Below are 24,434 nucleotides of genomic sequence, written 5' to 3' on the forward strand. Positions count from 1 at the left end.
TCCAAACTGGAATCCCATTTGCCAGGAAAAGAAGAGGAAGCAGAAACAGCCACTGGGGAGTCAGACCTTGTGTCCACCACAAAGCGACATGAGGAAAGTACAGCAGGGGGCCAAGTCCGAGGGAGTGACAGGGAGTGGCAGACGCTGGCAGGTGGATGGCGCGGGGGTGGGAAGCCACACTGAGGAGGCTGCTGAGGCTGAGACCCACTTCCAGGCCACGGTGCGGCAAAGCACAGACTCTGCCACGGGAACCAGGGGAGGCTGTGCAAAGCTCTAGCTGCTGTGAGGGTGCCGTGGGCGGCAAGACGGGAATCCTGGAGAGTAGCTGGAAGGCTCTCAGCGGAGATGGTGGCCTGGGCTGGAGTAGCAGTGAAGAGGCCAGAAGCGCAAGGATTAGGGATCATGTTAGAAGTAGATTCAGACATGCTGACGGGTCACACATCACAGGGAGAGCTGGTAAGGAAAAGGACAGATGGAGGTTGGCAGGGCAGGCTGGGGTTTGAGCAACTGAGTAGATGCTATTAATAACTGAGATGAGGAAGAGGGACACCTCAGAGGATTGATGGCTTAAAGGCGTGATTGTGTCTGTAACTGTGTGCTGCCTTCGGAGGGACTGGCTAGGGGAGCAGGGCAAACGCTGGTGTCAGGAGGCTTCACAGAAGGGCCAGGTTTCAGTTCAGTCCATCTGAAAAGACGGGGAGGGAGGAGGAGCAGAGGAGGAAGTTGAGTTGGAAGCGGTGCGGGCACTGTGGTTGGGGAAAGGACTCTGGCATCAGATGAACCAGAATCTACAGCCTGGCTCTTCTTCCTTCCTTTGCCACCTTGGGCAAGTCATTTTCCCTGTTTGAGTCTCAGTTTTCTCATTCTGTAACTGGGATGGAAAATGCCTACCCACATATATCTGGTTGGTTTGTTTTTAATGCCCTTTAACTTTTTCTTGTTGTTGTTGTTTTGCTGTGTTGGGCCTTCGTTTCTGTGCGATTGCTTTCTTTAGTTGCGGCGAGCGGGGGCCACTCTTCATCGCGGTGCGCGGACCTCTCACCGTCACGGCCTCTCGTTGCGGAGCACAAGCTCCAGACGCCCAGGCTCAGTAGTTGTGGCTCACGGGCCTAGTTGCTCTGCGACATGTGGGATCTTCCCAGACCAGGGCCCTGCATCGGCAGGCAGACTCCCAACCACTGCACCACCAAGGAAGTCCCGAACCTGATGTTTCTTAAATGCTTTCCGGGATGGCAATCCAGGACACGAGTGTGTAATCTATACATGCGTTTGAGAGCAAATATTCCACGAGTAATAATTATGCCAAGGGTATGGAAAACCCACTGATACTTGACCAGGCGATGGATCAAAACCTGGTGGCACAGTGGTTAAGAATTGCCTGCCAATGCAGGGGACACGGGTTCGAGCCCTGGTCCGGGAAGATCCCACATGCCGCGGAGCAACTAAGCCCATGCGCCACTAGTGAGCCTGCGCTCTAGCGCCCGCAAGCCACAACTACTGAAGCCCGCACGCCTAGAGCCCATGCTCTGCAACAAGAGAAGCCACTGCAACGAGAAGCCCGCGCACTGCAACGAAGAGTAGCCCCCACTCGCCGCAACTAGAGAAAGCCCACGCACAGCAATGAAGACCCAATGCAGCCAAAAATAAAGAAATAAGTAAAAGAAATAAGAGAAAAAAGTCTTCAAGTATTTGGAAACTAAAGAACACTCTTCTAAAATAACTCATGGGTCAAAGAAAAAAAATCAAAAATGAAATTATAAAAAAAAACTACTCATTTACCCAAGGAGTAGAGAAACATGGAAAATTCAGATATATAGGGAAAGGAAAATTAAGTTGATCCATGATGCTACCAATCAATCCCATTCTGTTTGTTTCTATTCAAATTTATTTTTCCCTTTTAAAGACTAGGTCATTCCGTTTTTCAACAATCCTCTTGTTAGTGGCACGGCACTTAGTGGTACAGCATGAACATCCTTTCACGTCAATGGATATTCTCCTACAGTTGTATCTGAAATGCCTGCGCCATAGACCATTGAGACCAGAATGCAGTCACCCACCTGCCCTCGTGTCAGTTATTAGGTGGTTTCTCACATTTCACCAGGAAAAACAATGCTGCAGTTAACTCGCTTGCAGTTCACTGCAAGATCTCCGTTAATTTGTACAGATCGGCCTTAATTTCCTTAATTAAAAAACCAGAGTGGAATTGGCTGGGAGAAAGGACTTAAACTTTTCTAAGATTTTGCATTGTGCATTTCTGGATTGCACTTGCAAGCGTGCTGTTGATGTTACCGTCATGAAGTCCTGCCTGTCGAGTCACTCTGTCCTGGAAGCTCTCAGACTGTTGCTGTCCCCTCCCTTACCCCCCAAGTGTGGCTTCAAGATTGGGTGCCGCCCTGGAGGTGTGGCTTGACCAGGGTCCCTTCTCCCCCTCACCTGGTGCTAAGCCTGGTCTTCTCTGCGAGTGAAGCTGCTGAAGTTGGGGTTCTCGGCCAACTCCCTGAGTTGGACTCAGCTGCTGAAGTTGGTCTGAGGGTGGTAGAGTGCTTCGGCCCGGGCTCCGATGTCCCCGGATGTCATAACCTGTGCTTTCTCCCTCTGTCTAGACCTGGGGCTAGGCGTGCTCAAGGTGCCCAAAGAGGCTAACGAAGGAGGCAGGGCCACGTCTGGGAGCACAAGGAGAGGAAAGCGGCAGCACAGGTCCCCTCAGAACCCACTCCTGGACCGCAACCTCTGCGGGAAGGTGTTCAGCAGCGCCAGTCCTCTCAGCAAGCACTGCCTGACGCACAGCCAGGAGAGGAGACACGTGTGCAAAATCTGCAGCAAGGCCTTTAAGCGTCAGGACCACCTGTATGTAGGAGTCTGGTCGGGATGTCTGTTCAGGGGGCTGCTGGGGGCTGGGCGTGTTCCCGGTTCTTTTGCATCCCCTCCCATCCACCTGCACCGCCCCGCACCGTCGGGTGTCCCAGGTGTGTGCGACCTGTGCTCCTCCCACGGCCAGTGTTTGGTGGGGGCGGGGGGCAGGGCCTACACTGCCCCGGACAGCCCGCCCTCCCCAGCCTCCAGATTCACTCCAGTGAGGAGAGCGCCGCTGCGATTTGCAGACAGGACCCATGTGCTTTAAAAACACACTCCAGAGGCAATTTTGTCATGGAGGGAGTTGGGCTAACTGCGTAGAGAAAGTTTCAGAGTCCCTGGTAGGTGTCTGAGCAGAACAGATATGCACTCCATGAGGAATATATGTTGGGATAACACCAGGGCGTGAGGGGTTCTGAAATGCCTGTTTCTAGAACATGGCAATGCAGTGTTCACTCTCTTTTTTCCTGTTTGAATTCCCCCTTTTATTAACTCGATTTTTTTTCAAAATTTGACTTTAAAAAGCAAGCTCAGTGTAAGAGGAGCAGAATTCCGTTTGTTCTTCATGTCTTAGAAATGATAAGCTTTTCTTGCTGCCGAGGGAGAAGAGACAGACTTTCAAACTGAGAGACTCGTAAGTGGGAGAGGACGATCCCTTGCATGTTTACAGCTCGCCCAGCCTTTACTGAGGCTTCGATGAATCCCGCTTTCATTGTATCCTCTCCCCTCTCGCCATTAAGGATGGGAAATGATTTACTCCTGTCACAAGCTGGTAACAGTTAGGGCTAGAAAGTGGGTCTCCGGATGCCCTCTCTGCTGCTTCCCTCAGATGGAGGCCAAGGGTCCACGTTTGGGAAAGGGTTTCATTATTTACTGGGTCCAATTGATTAGAACCATCCGGGGTAGGATTGTTGGGAACCCAGAGGGTGATTTACCCATTTGTTTATATTTATAATATATTAATGCAGGTATACGTATGATGTAAATATACTACATACTTGCATTCTTTTATATTTGCAGACATTATAGGCGCATTTGGCTTTTTGTTGTTGTTGCTGTGGGGCTCCCAGGTCGCTGTCTAGAGGACTCCTGTGGGAAGGCAAAGACTCCTTTGTTGAAGGAAGGATCATCCCCAAGTTAGCGTTTCCTTAAGTTTGTTCTCAGAACTCTGGTTCTCTGCTTCTCGGGGATGCTAAAAGGGTCTATTTTAAAAACATGGTTTTGTGGGCAAATAAGTTTGAGAGACATGGAAAGTTCAACAGATCTCTCGTTATCTGCTCTGTGGCTTTTCAGTTTGCTCCTAGGAACCTCCAAGAAGTAAAGAGTGTTTTTCCCAAACTTATTTGCCAGCTGAGCCCAAGTCCTCAGGGAGCAACTCTGGAGCCTGGTGTTCCTTAGGAACCCACTTTGGGGAACTCTGACTTGACTCCCACTGATGTTTTTAATCTCAGATTAGGGGTTTGCTTAGGGGTGAGGGCAAGAGCTCCCCCTTCCAGAGGGCTTTGGCCATAGCAGGGGTCTTTCCTCATAGGGTCTGAGCACAGTTTCTGAGTTGCGATGCTGCCGCCCCCTGGGGACACGCCTGGGTTCCTGCAGTTAGTGACCCACGCCGAGACACCCACTAACTTTCTCCTCATGTGATTCCAGGACTGGGCACACGCTCACCCACCAGAAGTCCAAGCCCTTTGTGTGCATTGAGCAGGGCTGCAGCAAGAGCTACAGCGACTACCGCTCCGTGCGCCAGCACTACGAGGTCCAGCACGGCCTGTGCATCCTCAAGGAGGTCCCTCCGGAGGAGGAGCCCTGCGGGAACTCACCCCGTGTGCACGAGGTGGCCTGCCAGCCCGCACCCGCGAGCCTGTGGTCCCTGGTGCCCCCGGAAGCCCCATCCCCCATCTCCCTCTTGTCCAACCGAGACCTCCTGCGCTGTATCGTGAGCAGCAGCATCTGCCAGAAGATCCCTTCTCCCGGGCCAGCCCTGGGAGGGCCTTCAGACAGCGGCGAAGGGAGGATCACGGCCTGTTCCTCCCTGCCCTCGTCAGGGTCCTCCTCCTGCGGCCCAGCCAGCACCCCGGCGGCCCCAGGAGCCCTGGGCACTGAGGTGTTCCCGAGGATCCCCGGCCCCCACGGAAGGAGCCGGGCACGGACGTGTTCACAGCCGTCCACTCACGGGCAGCGGAGAACAGCGGCCCCGACCCAGCCGAGCCGGAGCTGCCGCTGCTCCAGCCCCCGTCATCCCTGGAGGGCTGGCCCGAGGGCGCTCCCTGCCCGCCTGCCTGCCTCTGTTCCATGGCCAGACTGTCCCCGCCAGTTCCCAGCCATCAAGCCACAGTTTCCAGTGGCTCTGAAACCTGTCGGGCTGCCCTAAGAGCAAAGGAAACAGTATGTTTGTCGTCCACAAGCCCTCTGCAGTGCCGTCCCGGGAGGGCTCCGAGCCGGGCCCCGGGCTCAGCAGCGACTCCCCTGCTGGGGAGCCCTCACCCAGCCAGTGCACCGGTCTGGAGGACACGCCGTCTTTCCCTCCCACGCTCCTGAAGGCCCAGGGGGAGGCCTCGGGCGACCCCAGATATGTCAGCACCAGCGGGGAAGACGACTCCTGGGCTTCCAAGAAGAGCAAGTTCGACTGCGACTCCTTCTCGCGGCAGAACCCTGGTGAGCCTGGCCCCCAGGACGGCTAGAAGTCCAGCGGCCTCCCGTCGGATGCCACACCGCTCTTCCAGCAGCTGGTCCTGAAGGCTCAGGAGTCTCTGGTGAGCCACGAGCAGATGCAGGTGTTCCAGATGATCACCAAGTCCCAGCGGATCTTCTCCCACACCCAGGTGGCCGCCGCCTCCTCCCAGCTTCCCACACCCGACGGCAAGCAAGTTGCCCTGAAGTCACTGCAGGGGCCGTGGCCACAGCAACCCCCACCTGTGGCACCCACTGTTGCCTCTCTCCATGCTGGCCCCGTGAACCCTGATCCAGAGGGGTCCCTAGCCCGCAGGAGAAAATCCACACCCGCTTTACCCACAGAGCCCTCCCCCAGCAGCGTGAGCCAGGACCCAAAGGGAAGACCAAAAGTGGCTGCTGCTCCACCTGCCCCCACGGCGGCGTCCCTGGACCCTCCTGGAAACCCAGACATCTCCTCTCTGGCCAAGCAGTTGCGATCCTCGAAAGGGACCTTGGACCTAGGGACATCTTCTCCCTCGGGGCCTGCATCAGACCCAGTTAGGAGGGGAGGAGCCATCCAGAGCCCACCTCCCAGGGAAGCAGGCCCAGGCTGAGAATGGCACGGCTTCCGGGGCCACAAAAGGTGGAGAGGGCCCGGCCTGCTCCTGGGGCGGAGGCTACAGGCTCTTCTCTGGCAACTCCGGGGTCCAGCACTTCCGGAAGGAGAAAGTGAAAGTGGATATTTGCTGTGCAGCTTCTCCAAGCCAGGTAGCCATGGCCTCCTTCTCGTCGTTGGCCGGGCCTCCAGCGGATCCCCCCTGGGACTCCAAGTCCAAGCTGATGATACTCAACAGGATCCAGGTACCAGGGCCCTCTCACGGGACCTGACCATGCGGGGGGCAGAGTCTCGTCCTTACCTGTGTCCGTGTTTCTGACTTGTCCAGGCACTGTATTTAACCTCAGCAAATCCTCAGATGCAGTTTGTTTACAGAGGGGCGAATGAAGTTCCAGAGAAGGGATGGTTCCTCCCATCACCCTCCACCCTGCAACACACACACACACAACAGAACAGGGCTTTAGAGTTGTCAGAGACACTTTGCATCATGTTTCTTCACTAAGCTTTTTCTATTTGCTTTCTTTCTGCCTTTCGCTTCCTTTTGGATTTGCCTCCTTCACTTCTTCAGAGAATGTAAAGGCAGAGCTCCTTTACCCTTGATATTTGTACGTGAAATGCTGTGTCTATTCTGGTTGTGAATCACAGGTCCACAAGTCCGACTTGGCCCCTACTGCAGGCCTGGCACTGGTCCGCCCTTTTGGAGCAGCTTGGGTCCTCCCACATCGTGCCCACGAGGTCCTGGGCGCAGAGAGCTTGGCCACGTCTCTTCGTGATGTTCCGAGGTCCAGCATCCTTCCTGTCGCACCACAGCTACCTCCTCCTCTTTTTTTTTTTTCCACAGCTTTAATATTCACGTGCCATCTAATTCGCCATCTTGAAGTGCACCATCCAGTAGTTTTTAGTTTGTTTACGAGGTCGTGCTCGCGTCGCCACTCTTTGCCAATACACTTTCATCACCGCAAAAAGAAACCCCACACCGTTGGTTGTCACCCGCAATCTCTCCATCCCTCCCAGCCCCTGGCAACCATGCATCTACTTTCTGTCTCCATGGATTTGCCTATTCTGGACACTTCATGTGACGGGAATCCTAACGCTGCGTGGCCTTTTGTGTCTTTTGCTTCTTTCACTTAACCTGATGTTCTCAGAGTTCCTCTGTGCTGTAGCACGGGTCAGAACTTCACTCCTTTTTATCGCTGGTAACTTGTGCATTGTATGGAAACACCACATTTTATTTATCCATTCATCAGATGATAGATATTTGGGTTGTTTTCCCTTCTTGGCCATTGTGATAACGGTGCTGTGAACATTTGTGGACAGATTATTGTTTAGACATATGTTTTCATTTCTCTTGGGAAATACCTTGGAGGGGAATTGCTGGGCTCTAGGGTAATTCTATTGGAGGAAGTGCCAGACTTTCCCAAAAAGCTGTGCTGTTTTATATCCCTACCCAGAGTGTATGAGGCCTGCAGTTTCTCTGCATCCTCACCAACACTTGTTCTTGTCCAGTTGGTTCACCTTAGTGGGTGGGAAATGATAATCTCATTATAGTTTAATTTGCATTTCCCCGATGGCTAATAATCCTGAGCATCTTTTAATGGCCATTTGTATATCCTCTTTGGGTAAGTGTCTATTCAGACCCTTTGCCCATTTTTAAATTGGGTTGTGATTTTATTTTTGAGCTGTGAGAGTTCATTATGTATCACTGATACAGAAATATACATAGTCCCTTATGAGATACATGATTTGCAACTTTTTTCTCTTATTCTGTCTTTTCACTTCTTGATGATGTCCTTTGAAGCACAGAAGTTGTAAGTTTTGATGAAGTCCAATACGTCTGTCTTTTGTTTGGTTTTGGAGTCATCCAAGAAACCACTGCTTACTCCAGGGTCACCAAGAATTATACCTGTGTTTTCTTCCAAGTCTTATAGTTTTCACTCTTGCATCTCATTTCTGATATGTTGGCTCAGATGTATTTTCGTCTTCAGGGTGGAAATATCTACCGGCTCCCCCACCCGATGAAGGAGGAGAACATGGCGGGTGGCTGGTAAGTTCAGAAGCCCCTCGGGAGAACTCTGGTGGCTTTGATGTGCTGGCCCTGGGTGAGCGAGCTCTGGATGCTTCACTCCTGAAGGGGTGAGCACCAGGCCACGGAGAATCGGGGGCATCATGTCCATTTCTTTAGGGTTCGTCCAAAGCTGTCTGTCAGAGGATCAGTGTTTGGGGACGGAGTCCCATTCTCCCTTTCTTCCCCACAGGAACCAGCACAGTGGTGGTCCCACAGACTGGGCAGAGCCAAGGAGCACTTACGTCTGCAAGAATTGCAGCCAGATGTTTTATACAGAGAGAGGGCTGAGCAGCCACATGTGTTTTCACAGCGACCAGTGGCCGTCACCTCGAGGGAAGCAGGAGCCGCAGGTGAAGGGGCGCGAAGCTGCCATTCATCTCAGGATGGAGCCGTCCTCCTGCAGGGAGCCTGGCTGGGGGCCGGGAGTCAGGGCTGTGCTGCTCTGGAGGGGCCCCTTGCTCCCTACGTACTGTGTCTCTTATAGGGCTGGCTCTTCTCTGTGTGTAGGTGTGTGGCATGGAGTTTTGCAAGCCACAAAGACAGGTGCTGAGGCCAGAAGGGCACAGGCAGAGTTCCCCGGGAGGCAGGAAGTCCTTGGACAACATGACCGCCGCCCCTTTGGTGGTCCCTGTTTCGGTGCCAGTGGCTCCAGCGAACCATCCCCTGGGGAGCAAGGTGGGTGCACTTCCTTCCAGCTGCTTTCCAGCTGCCAGTGGGAGCTGGGAGAAAAGCCCCCAAATCCTGACTCCAGAAGAGCTTGATTTGCGTGTTCATTCATCCATTCAACCTCCAGTGAACTTCCTTTGTGTCTGGCCCTGTGCTGGGCAGGGCTGGGGACACTGCAGCGACCACAACAGGCCTGCCCCCGTCTCCTGGGGCTCCCAGCCCAGCGGAGTAGATAGACCCATCCCCGGACACTGACGACCCAGAACGGGCCGGGCTGGGAGAGGGAGCTGTGGGAGCCCCAAGGGCACCAGAGACCCTGCCTGAGGAAGGGGGCGTTGCAGCTGAGAGCCGGAGGATGAGGAGGGGTAAGATGGGCAGAGAGGAGGGGAGATTGCGTGGAGGTAAGAGAGAGTGTAGCAAGCTCAAGCCGTCGTCTCTTCAGCCTGTGCTGGAAGACCCCACCTGGAGAAGTCCATGCTGGACTCGGGTACGGGGTGCATGGAGCCCACTGTTTGTCTCCCAGGAGCTGCTGTCATTTTGAGGGCAACAGGTTTTCCTTTTGTCATGCTGTTGCATCCGTCTGGCCCCCACACTTTAAGTGCCAGTCACTTTAACAACGGATATGAGTTTCCAAAATGGTCTGAGTGAGGGCCTCTCCTTGGGGTGGGGGTGGGTGCCTGAGAAGGCCCCGGCGTCAAATGTCGCCCGGCTTAGGGTCTGGAGTCTGGCTCAGGCGTGGTGGCCCTGCCCGGCTTCCTGCGCTGAGGACTCTGGGCATGGCCATGCTGGGTGTGCATTTGGCTGGTCAGTACCCTTTCCCACTCTCAGGCCATCTTGAGGTCTGAGCTTTGGGGCCGGTGGCCTCAGGTGACCCCCGTGGTTCTGAAGTCTCTTCTTCTCCAGGGACAGGAGAAGGACGGGGAAGAGAGAGACAGCAAGGAGAGCAGCCAACACAGGAAGCGGAAGAAGCTCCCACGGCCCGAGGCACTGCTCATCCCTCCTCCGCCCTCCATGTCTGGGGAGCCGGGCCCGGGAGGATGCCGCCAGAGCTGCCTGCGCTCGCCCGTGTTCCTGATGGACCACCTCCTGAAGGGACTGTCCCAGTGACCTCCCTACACACCGCCCCCGATGCTCAGCCCCATCCGGGAGGGCTCTGGGCTGTATTTCAACACTCTCTGTTCCACATCTGCCCGGGCCCGTCCCGACAGGCTCATCAGCGCCATGCTTGGTGAGTGAGCTTGATCGCCCCATGATGGGCCTGCGGGGGGCCAGACCCCCGCCCCCTGTAGAATTTGGTCCAGCCATTCTCTCTGGCCTACGCCTGGGTCTGCTCTGGGGGTCCCGTTGCTGTTCAGAACTATCCCAGGACCATCTGGGACCAGCAGCCTTCTAGGTGCTTATGACTTTGTAGCCAGAAAGAAAATAGACACCATTTAGCCTAAGCACCCTTCTGCCTGCCCTTTCGAGTAATTGTTTAAACAGCTTTATTGAGGTATAATTCACATGCCATATGAATCACCCATTTAAAGTGTACAGTGATTTTTTAGTGTATTCTTAGGATTGTACACCCATCCCACAATCTAATTCTAGAGCATTTTCATCACCCCAGAAGATTATATCCACGAGCGGTGACACACAGGCCCTGTAGCCCCCAACTCCTCAGCCCTGGGCAACCACCAGTCTACCAACCTACTTTTTCTATGGGTCTCCCTATTCTGGACATTTCATGTAATTGGAATCATAAATTACGGGACATTCTGTGTCTAGTTTGTTCACTTAGAATAATGTTGTCAAGGTTCATGTTGTAGTATGCATCAGTGCTTCATTTCTTTTTATGGATGAATGATATTGAATTCTCTGGATAGACAACATTTTATTTATCCATTCATCAGTTGACGAGCATTTGGGTTGTTTGTGTCCTTTGGCTGTTGCAAACAGTGCTGTTAAGAACATTTATGTGTAAGTTTTTGTTGGACATAAGTCCTCATTTCTCTTGGGTATATAACTCAGAGTGGAATTGCTGGGTCAAAGGGTAACTATGTCTAACCATTTAAGGAACTGCCAGACTGCTTTGCAAAATGGCCGGGTCATATTAAATTTCCACCAGCATTGTATGAAAGTTGCAGTTTCTCCACATCCTTGCTCACACTTCTTAGCTGTCTTTTTTATTACACCCATCCTAGTGGGTGTGAAGTGGTAGCTCATTGTGAGGTGTTTGTTTGTTTGTTTGTTTTGTGGTACGTGGGCCTCTCACTGTTTGTGGCCTCACCCGTTGTGGAGCACAGGCTCCGGATACTCAGGCTCAGCAGCCATGGCTCACGGGCCCAGCTGCTCCGCGGCATGTGAGATCTTCCCAGACCGGGGCACGAACCCATGTCCCCTGCATCGGCAGGCAGACTCTCAACCACTGCGCCACCAGGGAAGCCCTGTCTTGCTACCTTTGTGGAAAGTCAGTTGACCATAAATGATTTGAGATGTTTCTTCTTTTTTAATACAGATATTTTACAGCTATAGATTTCCTTCTGAACATTGCTTTAGCTACATTTTGTAAGTTTTAGTATGTTGTTTTTTTTTTTTTTTTTTTTTTCTTTTTGTGGTATGCGGGCCTCTCACTGTTGCGGCCTCCCCCGTTCCGGAGCACAGGCCCCGGATGCGCAGGCTCCGTATGCGCAGGCCCAGCGGCCACGGCTCACGGGCCCAGCCGCTCCACGGCATATGGGATCCTCCCAGACCGGGGCACGAACCCGTATCCCCTGCATCGGCAGGCGGACTCTCAACCACTGCGCCACCAGGGAGGCCCTATGTTGTGTTTTTATATTCATTCAGCTAAAGTATTTTCTAATTTATCATTCCACTTCCTGTTTAATACACTGACTGTTAAAGAGTGTGTTGCTTAATTTTCACATATTTGTGAATTTTCCAAATTGCTGCCTTTTATTGATTTGTAATCTAATTCTCTTTTGGTCAGAGTACATACGTTGTTTCTTTTTCAATTTAATTTATTTTATTTATTTATTTATTTATTTTGGCTGTGCTGTGCGGTTTGCAGGATCTTAGTTCCCCCACCAGGGGTCGAACCCATGCCCCCTGCAGCGGAAGCGTGGAGTCCTAATGACTGGACCGCCAGGGAATTCCCTTAAATTTATTTTAAAATTTAAAATTTATTGAGGCATGTTATATGGGCTAGAATCCGGTCTGTCTTGAAGAATGTTCCATGTGAATTTGAGAAGAATGTATTCTACTGATGTTTGGTGGAATGCTGTATTTTGTCTGTTTTGTCTAGTTAGTTTCAATTTCCTTGTTGATCTTCTGCCTAGTTGCCCTATCCACTGTTGAAAGTATTGAAATCTCCAACTATTATTTTTTAATGGTTGAGTTCATCCTTCAGTTCTGTCGTTTGTTGCTTGGTGTATTTTGGGGGTCTGTTTGTAGGTGTGTATATGTTTGTAATTGTCACATCTTCCTCACGGCTTGACCTTTTATCATTAGGATGTGATTGTGACATCATTTGTCATTATTACAATAATTTTATCATTATCTCTAGTAATATTTTTGGTTTTAAAGTCTAATGTGCCTGACATTAGTATAGCCATTCCATTCTCTTTTTTGGTTGTTGTTTGCTTGGTATATATTTTTCTCTTCTTTTACTTTCAGCCTATTTGTGTCTTTGAAAATAAAGCATGTTACCTCTAGACACCATTAGGTGGATCATGTGTTTTTTATCCAGTCTTACAAACTCTGCCTTTTGATTGGTTTGTTTAATCCATTCTTGTTTAATGTTATATTGATATGGTTGGATTTACATCTGCCATTTTGCTTTTTATTTTCTATACGTTACATGTCTTTTTCTCCCTCTGTTCCTCCTTTCCTGCTTTCTTTTGTATTAAGTGAGTATTTTCTAGTGTGACATTTTAATTCCGTTAATTTTTCACTGTTTCTTAGTCATTTCTTAGTGGTTGCTCTAGGACTTAAAATATATGTCTTATCAGAATCTGTTAGGATGTGTAATAACTCATTAACAGTGAAATATAGAAACACTGCTCCTATCTAGCTCTATTCCTTCTAACTCTTTTGCTATTATATGTGAGAGACCCAGTAATACCGTACTGGTCATGTTTATTGCTTTATATAATTTTATTTTGTGTAAAAACACTGAGCGGATAAAGGAAAGCAAGCATGATTTATAGAGGTTGTTATATTAACCTTCTTATTTACCATTTCTGATCTCTTCATTTATTCTTGTGGATTTGAGTTACTGTCTGAGGTGATATTCCTTTACTCCAATGCAGCTGTGCTCCTTGTGCAGTTACTGTCACATATATTATATTTCTATATGTTACAGGCCCACAATACATATTGTTTTATGCAGTTATTTTTAAGGCCATTAAAAAAAGAAAAGAAATATGTAATCCTAGTGATTTTTATAGTTACCCATATTTACTAGCGCTTCCCTTTTTTTTTTTTTTTTTTTTGGTTTGGATTCAAGTTACCATCTGATGTCATTTGCTTTCAATCTGAAGGACTTTCTTTACTATTTATTTTTATTAGGGATATATAATTCACATACCATACAATTCATCCCTTTAAAGTATAGAATTCAATGGTTTTTAGTATATTCACAGAGCTGTGCAACCATCACTACCATCAGTTTTCAGAAATTTTCATCATCCCCAAAAGAAGCCCTGTACTTATTAGCAGTCCCTCCTTTCCATCCTCCCCATCCCCAGCCGTGGGTAACGACTAATCTACTTTGTCTCTATCGATGTGGCTATTCTGCGTATTTCATATGAGTGGAATCATACAGTATGTGGTCCTTTATGAATGCCTTCTTTTAGTTAGCATGATGTTTTTAGGTTTCATCCAAGTTGCAGTATGTATCAGTACTTTGTTCCTTTTTGCGGGCTGAATAATATTTCACCTTTAATATTTCTTGTAAGGCAGGTCTGCCAGCAACAGGTATCCTCAGTTTTTATTTATCTGGGAGTGTCTTTATTTTACCTTCATTTTTGCAAGATAATTTGCTGAATATAAGATACTTGGTTAACACTTTTTTACTTTCAGTAATTTGAATATATTATCCCATTGCCTTGTAACCTACATCGTTTCTCTTAAAAAGTTAGCTGTTAATTTTACTGTAGTGCCCTTGTATGTAACAAATTGTTTTTCCCTTTTTGCTTTCAAGATCTTATCTTTATTTTTGCTTTCCACATTTTGCCTATGTTATGTCTGGATGTAGAGCTCTTTGTGTTTAATCTTTCTTGGAGTTTGTAGAGTTTGCTGGATATACATATTGTTTTTCATCAACGTTGGGAAATTTTCAGCCATTAATACTTTAAATATTCTGTCCCTTTCTCCCCTCTTTCTGGTACTCCCAATACATATATATTGTTGCATGTAATGACATCTCACATTTCTCTGAGGCTCTCTTCACTTTCCTATATTTATTTCTCTCTGTTCTTCAGATTTCATAGTCTCCATTGTTCTATCTTCAGGTTTGCTGATCGTTTCTTCTGCCAGCTCAGATGTACTGTTGAGCCGTATTTTGGTTATTGTACTTTTTTAACCCCTGAACTATTTCCATTTGGTTCTTCTTTTTTTTGGCTGCATCGCACAGCATGCAGGATCTTACTTCCTCTACTAGGGATCACACCCATGCCCCCTGCAGTGGAAGCGTGGAGTCTTAACCACTGGACCGCCAGGGAAGTCCACATTTGTATCTTTTTAAAAACTAATTTCCATCTCTTGATGGCATTTTCTCTTTGATGACAAATTTTTATTTTATCTTGCTTTAATTCTTTAAGCATGGGAGCCAGGGGAAGAAGCAGCCCCCATCTCCTTGGCTGCACCTACCTGGGTAGAGCTTCCGTTACAAAGAGCTGGGGGCTAGGTGGGTAAGGGGGTGGGCCATGGCTCCAGTGCCACAGACTCTCACTGTTCTTCCCGAGATTTAGTGGGTTTTCTTGAATGAGTATTTCTTAAAATGCTGTATGCCTTTGGGACAACGTGCAGAGACTTTAGCTTACTGTTCTTTTTTTTTTCTTTTTCAATGATTTTTGTCAGTAAATCTGTTGTTTTGCCGAGTTCCTTACTCTACATTTTCAGAAGTCTTATCCCACTTCCATGCAATCTTTTTATTTTATTTTATTGTGATGTGAACAGTTAATCTGTGATCTGCCCTTTTAACAAAGATTTAAGTGTGCAATACAGTATTGTTGACTATAGGTACAATGTTATACAGCAGATTTCTAGAGCTTGATTAATTGAAACTTTATGCCCATTGATTAGTAACCTCCCATTTCCCACTGCCCCAACCCCTGGTAACCCCTATTCCACTCTTTGATTCTATCAATATGAATTCAACTACTTTAGATACGTTATATAAGTGGAGTCATGCAGTATTTCTCTTTCTGTGACTGGCTTATGTCACTTAGTATAATGTCCTCAATGGTCATCCATGTTGTTGCGTATTGCAGAATTTCTTTTTAAGGCTAAATGGTATTTCATTGTATGTTGATGTCACATTACCTTTATGTGCTCATCTGTCAGTGGACATTTAGGTTGTTTCCACATCTTGGCTATTATGAATGGTGCTGGAGTGAACATGGGAGTTCAGATATCTTTTTGAGGTCTTGACTGCAGTTCTTTTGGATGAATACCCAGAAGTGGGTTTGCTGCATGATATGGTAGTCCTACTTTTAATTTTTGAGGAAACTCCATACCATGCAATCTTTTTTTTCCAATTTTCAATTTTATATTGGATTAGAGTTGATTTACAATGTGTTAGTTTCAGGTATACAGCAAAGTGATTTTGTTATACATAATCACATATCTATTGTTTTTTAGATTCTTTTCCCATATAGGTTATTACAGAGTATTGAGTATAGTTCCCTGTGCTATACAGTAGGTCCTTTTTGATGATCTATTTTATATACAGTAGTGTGTGTATACCACGCAATCTTGAAGAGCCTGCTCTTAGCTGCTCTGGAAAGGCAGGCAAAAAGGGCCTCATGGGTCAGTTGTAGCCAGTCTCCTTGAGGCTCTTCTTTGGGTGTTTTCCAGATCACATGGACGGCTCTTTTGGCATCAGTGTGGTGAAGGACAACAGCAAGATCAGCACTGAACCGTGAGTTGGAACAGACTTAGAACCTGAGGGTCCTTGCAACGTGGGGATGCTTTTACCCTCCTTGCATTCCAGTGTCGGTTTTTCCCAAGGGAGCCTTCATCACGGGAAAGTCAGGTCTAGACCCAGAACCTCTCTAGGAGAGAAGTGGTGGATTTTTCCAGGTGTTTCCCCAATATTCCTTCTGTCCAGACATACCATAGTTGGATGTCTGCAGACAGAATGCCCAGCACCCTGGGGTTCTAGATAGAATTGGTGATGGCGCAGTGAGATAGTGTTTTGTAGCTTGGATGTTCCCTTGGATACAGAAGAATGCCAGGTATCAGCACATACCTCCCCTGTCCTAGACCCCAAACGCCTGAAGCCAGAAATCTGGCGAAAAAGCAAATTGGAGGAAGGAAGGAAGTATCCCTCAAGAGGTCTCTGGAATACCAGTGGCGTGTCTGCTGGGCTGATGAGCACTCCCTGTGTCTGAGAGATGGCCAAAAGGTGGGTTCCACAGCCCTGCTGAGCAGGGCTCACCACACATCTCTCTTGTATTTCCCATCTTGGTCACACACCTATGCCTTTTATGTCCGTGTGTGTGGCCTCATTTCAGACACATCAACATAGGGAGCCAGTTTCAGGCTGAGATCCCAGAGCTCCAGGACAGATCACTGGCTGGAAGTGACGAGCATGTAGCTACTCTGGTCTGGAAGCCATGGGGAGATGTGATGACCAACCCGAAGACGCAGGATAGGGGTGACTGAGACTTTGGGGCCAGGTTCCCGAGAGCCCTCCTCCATGTCCAAGGGGTTTCTCCTCCCAGTTCTCACCTTGACCAAGAAGCAGTGATCCCCAGGCGGGGGTGGGGTGGGCAGAGCTGGCCTTCAGCGCAGGACTGCTTTGCTGTGCTGCAGTCCCTTGCCCCACCTCTCCTCTCACCCAGTAGCTGGCCAGGCCATCCAGAGCGGGTGCCAGGAGCAGGGTTTCTGCCCATCCTCCTTGTCGCTCCCTTCCCTCAGCCTGCTTGTAACAGAGAGGTGAGGGAGATGGTGACAGGAGCCCCCCACCCCATCTGTGCTGTTGGGGAGGTTTCCTCTCTGGCACTTGCTGACCCTCTGTGTCTCCTCTCCTTCTCGCTGCCGGGCTGCCTGCTGGAAACAGTGACCGAGCTCTGCAACGTGGCCTGCTCCAGCGTGATGCCGGGCGGGGGCACCAACCTGGAGCTCGCTCTGCACTGCCTGCATGAAGCCCAGGGCAACATCCAGGTGCGGTGCAGGCGAGGCGGGGGCTCAGAGGAGCTGTGGGAAGCTCCCTGGTCTCTTAGGGCCAGGGGCTCTAGGCGCAAGACACGTGCCTTCTACTTGGGGCTTTGCAGCTCACGAGAACCAAAGGCTGGCCACCCACCCTTCTCCCTGGTCGCTTTGGGACTGGTGGTGTCCTTTGGAACGTAGGGGAAATGCACACATACGGGCTCAATCAGTTATTTCTCTGGGGTGACAGCAGAGCACCAGGGTTCCTCCAGCGTTACCTCATCTCAGCGCGGCACTGGGGAGGCGGTGCCTAGCAGAACCAACTCAGGGCCTGCATTCATCTGGTTTATTTACTGAACATTAACTTTTGGATTAAAAATGGTGTATGCAAACCTCTGATGCAACAGAAATGCCTCTGCCTCCTCCAAGGACCCTCCTCACAATCCTGAAGTTTAGAAAATGAAGAAGTCCAACTGTGTGTAGTGGGAGAGGAAGTCACGTCACCCGAGTTGGAGACCCAAGAGTCAGGGCTACATGGTGCTTTTTCTCAAGCTGAGAGGCAGTGGCTGGCACGTGGTGGGTGCTCAGCAGAGTAATCAGCACACATTTACTGGGTCCTCCTGATACCTGGTGATGTCACGGTATCAGGCTGGGGCCAGCTCAGGGGCCCATTCTTGGTTTAATGCTCTGCTGCCACCATCTTGAAATTCTTAATAGTTTCTGAGCACAGGGCCCCGTGTTTCCATTTTGCGCTGGGTCCTGCAAACTGCATAGCGAGTCCTGACCGGGGTTACGCTGTTGAGCAAGACAAATGCCCTCTCTTTGCAGGGCTTACATTTTAGGAGAGTGAACACATGAAATACATTTTTTACAAGTGATAGATAATGATTAGTGCTATGAGGACCATAACATGGGGTAGGGCGGGGGCAGTGCCACTCCAAATGCTGCTCCCTGAAGAAATAAGGAGCTTGTGCCAGAATAAGTCCACACACTGTTTCGTCATCAAGTAAATCTTGCTATGAAAAAGGTAACGTCAGCTGCACTCAACAGTCCGCTTAGTGCTGTAGGCAATGTGTCCCAAGTGGTTCACAGCTGGTGGCCAGTCCACAGACCGACCACACTTTGAGTCGCCCTGGGGTAGGGGTGGCTTTAGGGAAGGCTGCACATATTTTCTGATTGGATGAAAGAATGAAGGTGGGCCTCTACCTCACCTTCCCTCCCTCAGAGAGTTGCCCACCACTCCTGTCGTTCCAGGTTGCCCTGGAGACCCTGTTACTGAGAGGACCCCAGAAGCCACGGACTCACCCTCTCGCCAACTATCACTACACAGGTAACGAGCGTGGCTGCCCGCGTGGTTTTGGCCTGGCTGAGGCCCCTGCGAGCCAGTCACTTTCCATGGCAAGCTCTGCACGTGCCTCCCGGAGTTCTCTTGGGGCCTGCACCTGCCCTCCCAGAAGGGCCCGTCCTCTCTGGGGGACTCAGTGGGTGCTGTTCTCTAGTTGGATCCAACCTTCCCCTTTCCACTGGTTCCCTCGTGGGCTCTTCCTGGCCAGAAGGGGAGTGCCAGGTTGGGGTGGGCTCAGGTTTCCCAGTTGAGCACTCCAGCCTTGGAGTCAGGCAACCAGGGGCCCACGCCTGCCCTTGGCAAGTCTCTTAACCAGAGGAAGCCTCAAGTTGCTGCACCTGTCAAGTGGGGATGGTAATCGCCCCTACCTGCTAAGGTTTTTGTGAGGATTGTGTGAGATAAAGCAAGTAAGGGGCTTAGCAGAAATCTTGGCATATAAGTGGCGCTCGGTGGCCTGAAAAAGGAGGGGAGTCTGCACTTCAGCCGTGGCTGTGGTCCCAGAAGGAGAAACATCCTTCCTCCTCTTGGCTGTTTCTCCAATAGGTTCGGACATCTGGACCTCCATGGAGAAGAGGCTCTTTAAGAAGGCGTTCCGTGCCTACAAGAAGGACTTCTACTTGATACACAAGATGGTAAGGCGAACATGGCAGGCTGGTGTAGACAAGGCTCCTTCACACGGCCGAGGCGCTAGAACTGCAGGGCCTTTCAGGGGCGATACTCTGCTCATGCTGTGAACAGTTGACAACTACAATGCCATTGCTTGGAACAACCTGAAACGGTAGAGAAATGAATCCCATGTTCAAAATAAAGCCCTCCAGACCCCTCCCCACAATCCTACTTCTGATTTGATAACCTGACAGGTATTTATTGCCCATACGGATTTTACACACCTATATGCACTTTCTCAAAAAAGGATGACATCATATACTTAATATCCTGCTGATTAGTTTGCTCTTTTTTTTAACTTGATGTACGCAAAATTGCACATAATCGAAGTGTGAGATTTAATGTTTTTGACATAGTTATACACTTGTAAGACCACCACGATGATCGAGATAATGAGAGTATCCTTCACCCCCAAAAGTTCCCTCCTGCCCCTTTGCAACCCTTCCTTCCTGCCACCCGGGTCCCTAGTCAACTCTTGTCTACTTTCTGTCACTCTAAATTAGTTTGCATTTTCTAGAGGTTTATATAAATGGAATAATCATACAGCACGTGATCTGCTTTGTCTGGCTTCTTACACTCAACCTAATGATTTTGAGATTCATCCATGTTGTCGTGTGTACCCATAGTTCATCCCTTTACTGTTGAGGAGTATACCACTGTGTGGACGGACCACCGTTCATTTAATCATCCACCTGTTGGTGGTTTCCAGTTACTGATGACTACAGATAAAGCTGCTCTGCACATTTACATACAAGTCTTTGTACGGACATGTACTGGGTTTTTTTTTTTTTTTTTTTTTTTTTGCGGACACGGGGTTGGGATTATAAATACCTAGGAGGGGAATGAGGGTAACTTATAGTAGATGTATGTTTAACTTTTTAAGAAACTGCCAAACTGTTTTCCAAAGTGGCTCTACCACTTCCCATTCCCACCAGCAGGTTATGAAAGGTCCAGTTGCTCCACACCCTCGTCGACACTTGGTATGCTAAGTCTCTTTAATTTTAGCCATTCTAATGAGTGTACAGTAGCATCTGACTCCATTTTCCTAATGACTAATGATGCTGAGCATCTTTGTGTTTTTTTGCTCTCTGTGCACCTTCTCTGGTGAGCTGTCTGTTCATATCTTTTGCCTCTGTTTTTATTGGAGTGTCTGTGTTTTTATTGAGCTGTAGGAGTTCTTATTTTGTTCTGAACACCAGTCCTTTATCCAGATATATGCTTTGGAAATATTTTCTCCCAATATGCCATTTGTCAGTCTTCTAACAGTGTCTTTTGAAGAAAAGTTGTAAATTTTGCTTAAGCCTAACTTACTAGTTTCTCTTTTATAGACTGTGCTTTTCGTGTTGTATCTAAGAAATCTTTGCCTAACCCAAAGTCACAAAGATTTTCCCCTATGTTTTCTTCTGGAGGTTTTATAGTTTTAGGTTTTATTTCTAGATTTATGATCCATTTTAAGTTTATTTTTGTATGGGGTGCGAGGTGAGTTCATTTTTGCATATGGATATTTATTCCAATACCTTTTGTTGGAAAGACCATACTTTCTCCACTCAGTTGCTTTTGTACCTTTGTTAAATATCAGTTGGCCATATATATATGCATCTACTTCTGGACCCTGTATTCTGTTCCATTGATCTGTTTAGCTATTCCCATACTGTCTTTATTACTGTAGCTTTATTCTAAGTCTTGAAATTAGAAAATGTTAGTCCTTCAACTTTGTATTCTTTTTCAAAGTTATTTTTTGTATTCTACATCCTTTTTAATTCCTATGAATTTTAGAAATAACTTGACAATTTCAAAATAACAAAATTTCTGCTAGGAACTTGATTGGTACTGTTTTTGACTCGTTACGTCAACTGGGGAGAGTTGTTACCTTAACAATATTGAGTCTTCTGACTCGTGAACAGGGTGTATCTCTCTATTTCAATCTTTAATTTTTCAGCAATGTTTTGAAGTTTTAGTGTACAGTTGTTGCATACTTTCTGTCAGATTTATTCCTAAGCGCTTGGTTTTTTTCTGTTTTTTTTTTTTTTTTTTTTTTTTTTTTTTTTTTGCGGTATGCGGGCCTCTCACCATTGTGGCCTCTCCGCCGCGGAGCACAGGCTCCGGACGCGCAGTCCCAGCGGCCATGGCTCACGGGCCCCACCGCTCCATGGCACGTGGGATCCCTCCCAGGACCATTGCACGAACTCGTGTCCCTTGCATCGGCAGGCGGACTCTCAACCACTGCGCCACCAGGGAAGCCCAGTACTTGTGTTTTTTATGATGTTATAGAGTTCTTTTTTATTTCAGTTTCCAATGGTTTGTTGCTAGTATGTATAGAAATAAAATTGATTTTTATATGGATCTTGTGTTCTGAAATGTTGCCAAACTAACTTACTAGTTTTGGTAACTTTTTTGTGGATTCCACTGAATTTTCTACATAGACAGTCACATCATCTGCAAGTAAAGACACTTTTCTTTCTTCCTTTCCAACCTGGATGCCTTTACTTTTTTTCTTGCCTTTTTGCACTCTAGAACCACCAGTACAGTATTGAGTAGAAGTGGTGAGAGTGGAAATCCTTGTGTTGTTCATGATATTTGAGGGGAAACCACTCCACCGTTAGCTGTAGGGATTTTGTAGGTATCATTTATCAGGTTGAAGAGAAGTTCCTTCTATTCCTATTGTGCTGAGAGTTTCCATCAGGAATGGACATTGGATTGTATCAAATGCTTTTTCTGCACCTATCAAGATGCTCATATGATTTCTCTTTTTTAAGTTTAATATGATGAATTACATTGATTTTCGATTGTTAAACCAACCTCACGTTTCTGGGATGAGCTCCACTTAGTCATGGTATATTGTCCTTTATATATATATATATACATATATACATATATACATATATACATATATACATATATACATATATATATATATATATAGATACACGTATATATATATATACACATATATATTGTTGGATTCTGTTCGTTAAAGTTTTGTTTAAAAAATTTCATCTATGTTCATGAGGGACATTGGTCTGTAGGCTTCTTTCCTTGTAATATCTTTGTCTGCTTTGGTATCAGAGAAATGTTGAACTTACGGACTGAGTTGGGAAGTATTCCTTCCTCTTCAGTTTTTTGGAGGGCTCTGCCTAGCTGTCACATAAGGCTATGAGGTATCCACCACGTAAGGACACTCTGGTTTAATTAGTCCCAGTCGGTAGACATGTGGCTCCACATGATGTCACAGTGAGCGTCCTCGTGTGTACCGTGTGTGCGTTTTCCTGGAGAGAAGCCCTTCTTGGCCAGCCTTGTTGCTCAGAGCGTGCAGAGCTTAGATGGTGTTGACTCTGGTGGCTTCTCTCTGAACTCCTTCATCCCCAGGAGGACTTTGTGATTCTCTGTCCCCCGTAGCAGTGGAGCATACCAAGCCGTAGGGGAGAAACGTTTCAGGAGGGCTTTCAAAAAGTGGCGGCTGGCCCCATGGGGAGGGGATTTAGGGCGTCAAGGCCATACTCACTGCTACTCCTGAGGCACTGTCCTTAGCCGGTTTCTGTCTTCCTCCACTAGGTCCAGACAAAAACAGTAGCCCAGTGTGTCGAGTTCTACTACATGCAGAAGAAAATGAACAAGTTTGACTGCGGCCGAGCCCCAGTGCCGGAAAAGAGGGTCAAGAGAGAGCTGGGTGAAGCAGACAGGACAGAAGCGAAGGTAGAGGGTCTCGGGATAGGGCTTCAGGAGTTCAGCACGGATCTGGATGCCCGGTGCCCATCCAAGCTGGCTGGCGGTGGGGGGGTGCACCCCGCGACGTCTGGATGCTCTGGACACCTGCTTCTCCCTTAGAAGGGCGGCGGGGCGGTCAGCACCCTTTCATCACCTCTGCCCCCTGTGCAGGTCACTCGTAGCCCTCGGAGGAAACCCAGCCACCGTCCAACCCCCGAATTACCGAGGACTACTGAGAGTTACAGGAGGGAGTCCATCCCCAACTCCAGCCCAAACACCGGCTCGAAGCGGACCCCTGAGCTGCCGGGGAGCAGCAAGGGCCAGGGCTTCTTTCCCTGCCGGGAGTGTGAGAGGTACCGCCCTTTCCCTGGATGCTCCCACACCGCCTGCCCTCAGCCCTCTGGGGTGCCCCCCTCAGGGCTACCCGCCTCCCCCTGCTCTGACCCCTGTGTCCTCTGGTGCCTCCTCAGGGTGTTTGGCAAGATCAAGGGTCGGAATGCCCACATGAAGTGGCACCGGCTTCAGGACCACGTGGATCCCACCGCCAGGGCAAGGTGGCCCGTGGAGCCCTTCCAACTGTAGGAGGAGTAGGGCGAGCTAGGGGCTGGCATCGGCCCTCTGCGTGGGCAGCTAGTTGGGATGGGCTCCTCCAGCCCTGTTGCGTCTCCTTTGTTGTTTCTGTACGTTTTCCCTTGTATATAGTATTAAATTTGTTTCTTAAGAAGCTGTCTTCTGGCTTCCCTGCCTGTTGATCCAGCGAAGGCTTTTGAGCCCCTGCCGCTCCCAGAAGCCACAGTGACTGAGTCCCTGCCCTGGAGGACCCTCATGCATGAATGCAGCCAGCATTCATCAAGCACCTGCTGTAGCTGTGCCAGACAATGCCCAGTCCACGTGATGGGGACATAGTGATGGAGGGACAGGCCCCTCCCCTCACAGAGCTTACATTTTAGGAGCGGGAAGGTAGGAGTGATAAAGCAGCAAAAAGGTGAGTTTAGATATCTATAGTGCGTATGCTTTGGGCCGTAATAACAGAGGAGTCGGCGTCGGTTTAAGCTCTCAGGACACGTGGTGGTGCCAGTGGCTCCACGGTGAAGTCAAGGCCTGCCAGCAGTGGCCAGCGTCTGCAAGTCGGCTGCCGCAGCAGCAGCAAGAATCCCCTCTTGTACGCGGAGCACCCAAACCTTCGGAGGGTGCAGGGCAGAGAGCAGCTCCCTCCCTTCCTTGTTCCCCTTTATAAAAGTGAGGAAAGCTTGTAGCAGCGCCCAACAGAACGCCCCTCACGTCTCCTCGGCCAGAACTGTAGCCCGTGCTCTTTCTAAACTGATCCGTGGCAGTGGAAAGGGAAGTGGCCACCGTTATCCCGGACCCTCAAGATTTGTCTCCAGGGCAAAAGCGTAAGTTGTGTTCCCCGCTGGTTCTCCCCAGTTCCAGGACTGGGGAGAACCAGTGTGTTCCCTCAAATTTCTTGTCACCCGATCCAAACTGGAATCCCATTTGCCAGGAAAAGAAGAGGA

At 48.8% G+C, this 24,434-nt stretch overlaps 1 pseudogene; it reads left to right on the forward strand.

The window, feature by feature from the left end:
• The first annotated feature begins 88 nt into the window (after nt 1-88).
• On the forward strand, nt 89-24,223 carry LOC132479619 (zinc finger protein 541-like; annotated as a pseudogene).
• Nucleotides 24,224-24,434: the final 211 nt, after the last annotated feature.

Source organism: Mesoplodon densirostris, chromosome 19 (assembly GCF_025265405.1).
Source record: "Mesoplodon densirostris isolate mMesDen1 chromosome 19, mMesDen1 primary haplotype, whole genome shotgun sequence".
Classification (NCBI taxonomy): domain Eukaryota; kingdom Metazoa; phylum Chordata; class Mammalia; order Artiodactyla; family Ziphiidae; genus Mesoplodon; species Mesoplodon densirostris.